This window comes from Carlito syrichta, unplaced genomic scaffold (assembly GCF_000164805.1).
Source record: "Carlito syrichta isolate Samal-C Ts95f unplaced genomic scaffold, Tarsius_syrichta-2.0.1 Scaffold316346, whole genome shotgun sequence".
Classification (NCBI taxonomy): Eukaryota; Metazoa; Chordata; class Mammalia; order Primates; family Tarsiidae; genus Carlito; species Carlito syrichta.
This window is the reverse complement of record NW_007260442.1, coordinates 834966-841195: the sequence shown is the minus strand read 5'-3', so window position 1 is coordinate 841195 and position 6230 is coordinate 834966. Positions and strand designations below refer to the sequence as shown.

The 6230-nt window shown below is 44.4% G+C and overlaps 1 protein-coding gene across 2 annotated transcripts in view; it reads right to left on the bottom strand.

Annotated features, from left to right (window-relative positions):
• Window positions 1-6189, bottom strand: part of SLC25A51 (solute carrier family 25 member 51) — an 18023-nt gene extending 11834 nt beyond the window's left edge. Inside the window, exons 1-3 of one of the 2 annotated variants that reach the window (XM_021707054.1) lie at window positions 6161-6189; window positions 5709-5735; window positions 2018-2135 (exon numbers count right to left, since the gene is read on the bottom strand). The gene's annotated coding sequence lies outside the window, so the exon portion shown is untranslated. Of the gene's footprint in view, window positions 1-2017; window positions 2136-5708; window positions 5869-6160 lie in introns of those variants that run through there. The other variant, XM_008074133.2, reaches the window with a different exon arrangement.
• Between the last annotated feature and the right edge of the window lie 41 nt (window positions 6190-6230).

Genomic DNA, 6230 nt, shown 5'->3' with positions numbered 1-6230 from the left:
CTACTTGGAAGGCTGAGGCGGAAGGATCACCAGAGCCCAGCAGGTCGAGGATGCGGTGGCCGGGAGCAGCGACTGCACTCTAGTCTGGGCGACAGAGTGAGACTCCAACTCAAAAAATAAATAAATAAATAAATAAATAAACAAACAAACAAAAAGAACACACCTAAGAGAAAAAAGGGAGGTGTACAACAGTGCATTTTGGAATCCAATAGCAGCACAAAGATACCTCAGTGTTTGGAATGGCTGCATTGTTCTCTATCGAATGAATGCATTATATATAATTTATTCCATCTCCTGTCATGGTTGCTGTTTTATTTTTTTCCTTTTTGTGTTTATACAATGCCGCAATGGGCAACCTTGTCCTATGCCGAGTTGAACTGTTTTACCATTTAAGATTTTTGGATAAAATTCAGCATCTTTCATTTTTTTTTGACCACGTAAATTATTTTACATAAATTTTCATATATGCTGCCCATTTTTATATTGTCACTTTACTTTTCTTACTGATTTGAAAAGTATCTTAGATATGAAGAAAATCAATCTAGTTATAGTAGTTGAACTGTGGCAAATAGTTTCCCCACAATGCCCCTGTCATTTTTGTGTACTGAAGTTCTTAATTTGGATATTAAATATATCCATCTCAGCGGCTAGATTTTCTATCCTTAAGAGATCGCCAGCACCATCGACAAACTGTTTTCATTGGTGGTTTACATAACTTAAATATCCACAGGCACTTGCATATATTTCTGCACTCCATTCTTTTCCACCAATAGCGTAGTATTTCTCTTCTTCTTTTTTTTTTTTGAATTGGAGTCTCACTCTGTCACCCAGACTGGAGTGCAGTGGCTGCTCCTGGCCACTGCAGCCTCGACCTGCTGGGCTCCAGCCATCCTTCCGTCTCAGCCTTCCAAGTAGCTGGAACTACAGGTGCGCGCTACCACGGCCGGCTAATTTTTTATTTATTGTAGAGATGAGGTCTCGCCAAGTTGCCCAGGTGGGTCTCGAACCTGTGGGCTCAGGCAATCCACTTACCTCGGCCTCCCAAAGCGCGGAATTACAGGCTGAGCCACCGATATTTGGTGTATTATGTCAGCATATTTCTTGGCAATTACTTACTTTAGAATATGGGGATGAATCCCACTTGGTCATGGTAATATAGTCTTTGTTTTTTGAGACAAGGTCTCACTTGGTCATCCAGGCTAGAGTGCAGCGGCAAGATCCTGGCTCACTGCAGCCTCAATTTCCCGGCCGTAAGTGCTCCTCCTGTCTCACCCTTCTCAAGTAGCTGGGACTACAGGTATATGCCACCATGCCCAGCTAATTTTTTGGAAAAATTTCTGTAGAGACAGATCTCAATATATTGCCCCGGCTGGTATCAAATCCCTGGGCTCAAGCAATCCTTCTGCCTTGGTCTCCCAAAGCATGGAATTATAGGCATAAGCCACTGTGACCAGTCTGAAATATTCTTTCAACATACTGCTATGTTAGCAAATTTCATTTGTTAATATCTTATTTTAAAATTTTACATTTTTATAACAGATCACGTTTCACTTTTAGTCTTGTCTTCACATCACATCTCAGTGTCAATATTCCAATAGTTTTCCAAAAAGAATCTGTGATTTTTTTTCTTCCTTACACTATGAAACAATTTAAATCTTATCAAAATGATTCAATCTTTGAAAGTTTAAAATAGGCCAGGCGCTGTGGCTCAAACCTGTAATCCTAGCACTTTGGGATGCCGAGGTGAGAGGACTGCCTGAGCCCACAGGTTAGAGACTGATCAGCCTGGGCAACTTGGCGAGACCTCATCTCTACAATAAATCAAAAAATTAGCCAGGCGTGGTACCACATTCCTGTAGTTTTGGCTACTTGGAAAGCTGAGGCAGAAGGATTGCCTGAGCCCAGTAGGTTAATGCTGGGGTGGCCGTGAAAATGCCACTGCACTCCAGCCTGGGCGATGAAGTGAGACGACAACTCAAAAAAAATAATAATTTAAAGAAAGTTTAAAATAATTCACCTGTAACGCCATCTAAGCCTTGTGGGATGATAGCTTTTTGATAACTTTCCCAATTTCTTCCATTGTTATTGGTCTATTAGGTTCTCTCTTCTGAAGTCAGTTTTGATAACTGGATTTCCTTTAAAAAAAAAAAAGTGAAATCTGGCTTATAGTCTTATAAAGCATTTGCTATTTTAAAAAGTTATTTTTGACCTTGTATATTTATGTTCCTTTTTTTCTTGATCAGGATAACCAGTTTAACTGACTTATAACCCTCTCACTCCCAGCAAAGAACCAGCTATTGAATTCTCAATTTTACTATTTCTCAGTTTAAAATTTTTTTTTTTTTTGAGTTGGAGTCTCACTCTGTCGCCCAGACTGGAGTGCAGTGGCCGCTCCCGGCCACCGCAGCCTCGACCTGCTGGGCTCCGGCGATCCTTCCTCCTCAGCTTTCTGAGTAGCCGGAATTACAGGCATGCGCTACCACACCCGGCTGATTTTTTGATTTATTGTAGAGATGAGGTCTCGCTGCCCAGGCGGGTCTCGAACCCGCGGGCTCAGGCAATCCACTCACCTCAGCCCCCTAAAGGCACGGGATTACAGGGTGAGCCACTGAGCCTGGCTTTAAAATTTTTTAAATATGCTTTTCTTCTTTATTATCTCTTTTATCCTGCTTGGTCTGAGTTTTACCTTCTTCTAATTCTTAAGTTAGATGATTAAATTTATTCTTTGCTTTGAAACGTGAGTGTTTAAGGCTATATGCTCTTTCCTTTGAGCAAAATTCTTCTTACTACTTCAGCAAGCCAGTTTAGAGTTATTGTTACTTGTGATAAAAATAGGCTTTAAAAAAAAAAAAGAATGGTTTCAGAATGTCATCTGTTCCCCCTCTTTTCCTCCCTTTCATAATGTAGAGGTTTTGGGACTTAATAAGATCAATTTTAAAATATGTCCTATAAACTCTTAATAAATTTGCCGGGGTACTGAGTTTGATAATTTTTTTTTTTTTTTTGAGTTGGAGTCTCACTCTGTTGCCCAGACTGGAGTGCAGTGGCCGCTCCCGGCCACTGCAGCCTCGACCTGCTGGGCTCCAGCGATCCTTCCGCCTCAGCCTTCCAAGTAACTGGAATTACAGGCGCACAGTATCACGCCTGGCTAATATTTGATTTATTGTAGAGATGAGGGCTCACCAAGTTACCCAGGCGGGTCTCGAACCCACGGGCTCAGGCAATCCACTCACCTCAGCCTCCCAAGGTGCAGGATTACAGGCTGAGCCACCGAGCCCAGCAAGTTTGATAATTATTAATCAGTCTACTACATCCTTACTTTTTACTGTTTTGGCTGGTAAGTATGACTTAATAACTCTTACTAGTACTACACTTACTAATCTAAGATTAATCAATATTTAAAGAACTAAAACTTGGCAAAGAAATACTTGACACATATGTAATGCTTTGCACTTCCTCAGAGTTTCAGAATTAAACAATGTCAAAACCAACAAAAATATTTAGACTAATGTGCACATGATTATAAAATATTATGACAATTTATGAATGCCAAAAATATTTCTTTCTTTTCTGTATAGATGGTATCTCTGTGCTGCCCAGACTGGCCTCACATCGCTGAACTCAGGTGATCCTCTGCCTCAGTCTCCCAAAGCGCTGGGATTACCAGCATGAACCACTGCGCCTGGTGACATTTCATTTTTTTCATGCTGAACACACAACAATGTATTTTAAATTCTAAGGTCACCACCTACAAGTTGTTTACATGTATTCGTCAAAAATAGAAACCAAGTTATTTGTGCACTTGAAAAACAACAAACAATTTTTTCCATGTTAATTTGTCTTTTTTACTGAAATGTAAAACTTGTATTACTTTCCAAAAGTTTGCAAATTAAGGTTACTTTATCCAATCCATCACCATTCTGTTATAACCAGGACATTTATTTATTTATTTTTTAAGAGACAGGGAGGGTTCCCTGTTGCCCAGGCTGGAACACAACGGTGTAATCACAGCTTACTGCAGCCTCAACCTCCTGGGCTCTAGTCAAGCATCAGCCTCTGGAATAGCAATCCTCTGGCCTCGGCCTCTCAAGGTACTGGGATTACAGGTGTGAACCACCATGCCTGGTCAAGAACTGTTATTAAACAAACAGGAAACTGTGGCTAACAGAAGTTAGTCAGCCATTTATTGACCACTGCATCAAGATACTTTAAGAAAATTTAAGAACATTACTGTATGCTGAGATTCCCAGATTTAAAAAACAGGCCTACATGGGAAAAAGAAATGTTATGAAACTCTCCAGACGTCACAGATTTAAAGCTTTTCCTCTAGTTTCATCCTACACAACAGAAAGGCGTGAATAGGTTCTTGATTTAGCAAGAGAAGGATAGTGTGCACAGTACTCTTTAACAATGTAGTTTAGAATTTTGCATGTTTACCTACACTATGAAGAGTTTAATTTCTTTGCTAAACTGATCTCTATATTATTTCTTTTCTTTTCTTTTTTTTTTGAGTTGGAGTCTCACCTGTCGCCCAGACTGGAGTGCAGTGGCCGCTTCCGGCCACTGCAGCCTCGACCTGCTGGGCTCCGGCGATCATTCCGCCTCAGCCTTCCAGTAGCTGGCACTACAGACGCGCGCTACCACGTCCGGCTAGTTTTTGATTTATTGTAGAGATGAGGTCTTGCCAAGTTGCCCAGGCGGGTCTCGAACCCACGGGCTCAGGCAATTCACTCACCTCAGCCTCCCAAAGGCCCAGGATTACAGGCTGAGTCACCGAGCCCGGTTCAATTATCATTTCACGTGGATAATTCTTTGCAATTTATTGCAAAATTTATTTACCATAACTTCACATTTGTTTGCTACCTGAAACTCAATGTACCTCAATGTAAGGAAGCAAAGTCAATGAACTTGACTTTCAAGCAACTCCAAGTGTCAAACTTCTTGGCATAACAGTGTAAAGTCTAAAACATATTGTAATTTACAGCCCACATGGATACACGTGATCCAGATATGATCCCAGCACAAAGGTCTTGTGCAAAAACTGGGGAGAGGGTGATTCTAATCCTCAAAGGATGCGAATTTCCACTAGTCAGCAGGTCTGAGTCAGCATTTAGAACAAGATCAACCTGGGTCTAGGTAACTAGTGTCTAGTCCTAGTTATAACACTATCTTACCAATATAAATAAAAACCAAAATCTATGATTTTAAGATCCACGAATCTGAATTTACTTTCATCTACCAAAGGAGAGACCAGATAAGTCAACTCTCGGAGTTTGTTACTTTCCTGAGATGAGCTAAGGGTGATTCCAGTTCCAAAGCGCCTAACCTGTGCTGTGAAGCACTATGGGACCTAACGAGTCCTGGCACCTTCAGAGTCCAAGGAATCATTTCAAAGCAAAGGGAGGCAAGGTCACTACACATTTATTTCAAGGGCTTCTGTTTCACGGCAGGGAGAGAAACAGAAGGCAGGAATGAAGACCAGCTGGGTATAGCTGTTAAGGGGCAAAAATAAAGGTTATGAAGAACAGGTAAACAAACATAGCTGCTGTGTTGACATAATCTAAGTTAAACTTAATGCCAAATAATTGGTACAGGGACTAGCAACAATACTCCCGCCCCCGAAAACCCTTGCACAAGTGAGCTTCCTAGAACGCGATGCAACATGGTGCCGCCGAACAAGCCCTGCTAGCCTGTGTGGCTGAACTTACCGTTCTCCGGGCGTCCATTTCCCCAACCTGTGAAGAGGGGGGAGAGGGACGGACGAGATCGCGAAGGCCCCTTCCGCCTCTGGCACGCAGCCCGGAATCCCAGCCTCCCGGGCGGGGGGCCCTTCGAACGCGGGCAGCGCCGGGCCCCTCCCCGCCCTTGCGGCTCATGCCCTCCGGGGAGGTGCCTCCCCAGCCCGGGGCGCGCCCGAAAGAACGCGTAGCCAGACGGACCCGGCGGCAGGCGGGAGAGCCGGGAGCCGGGGAGGCTCAGAACCCGGCCCGCGCGCGCCGCCCGGGCGGGGCCCGCTGGGGGGACGCAGTGCGCGCGCGGAGGACTGGGGGGGCCCCCAGCGCGGCCGGCCGCCCCCGCGAGCCCTTCCGCGTGCTTCCCCGGCTTCCAGCCGGAGTCCGAGGGGAGCCCGCTGCTGCCCCGCGCCCGCCCCCGCACTCACCCATCACCGCGGGCGTCCCGCAGGACGGCGAGCCTGCCAGCCCGCAAGCCAGCGCCGCGCAGGCGCAGAC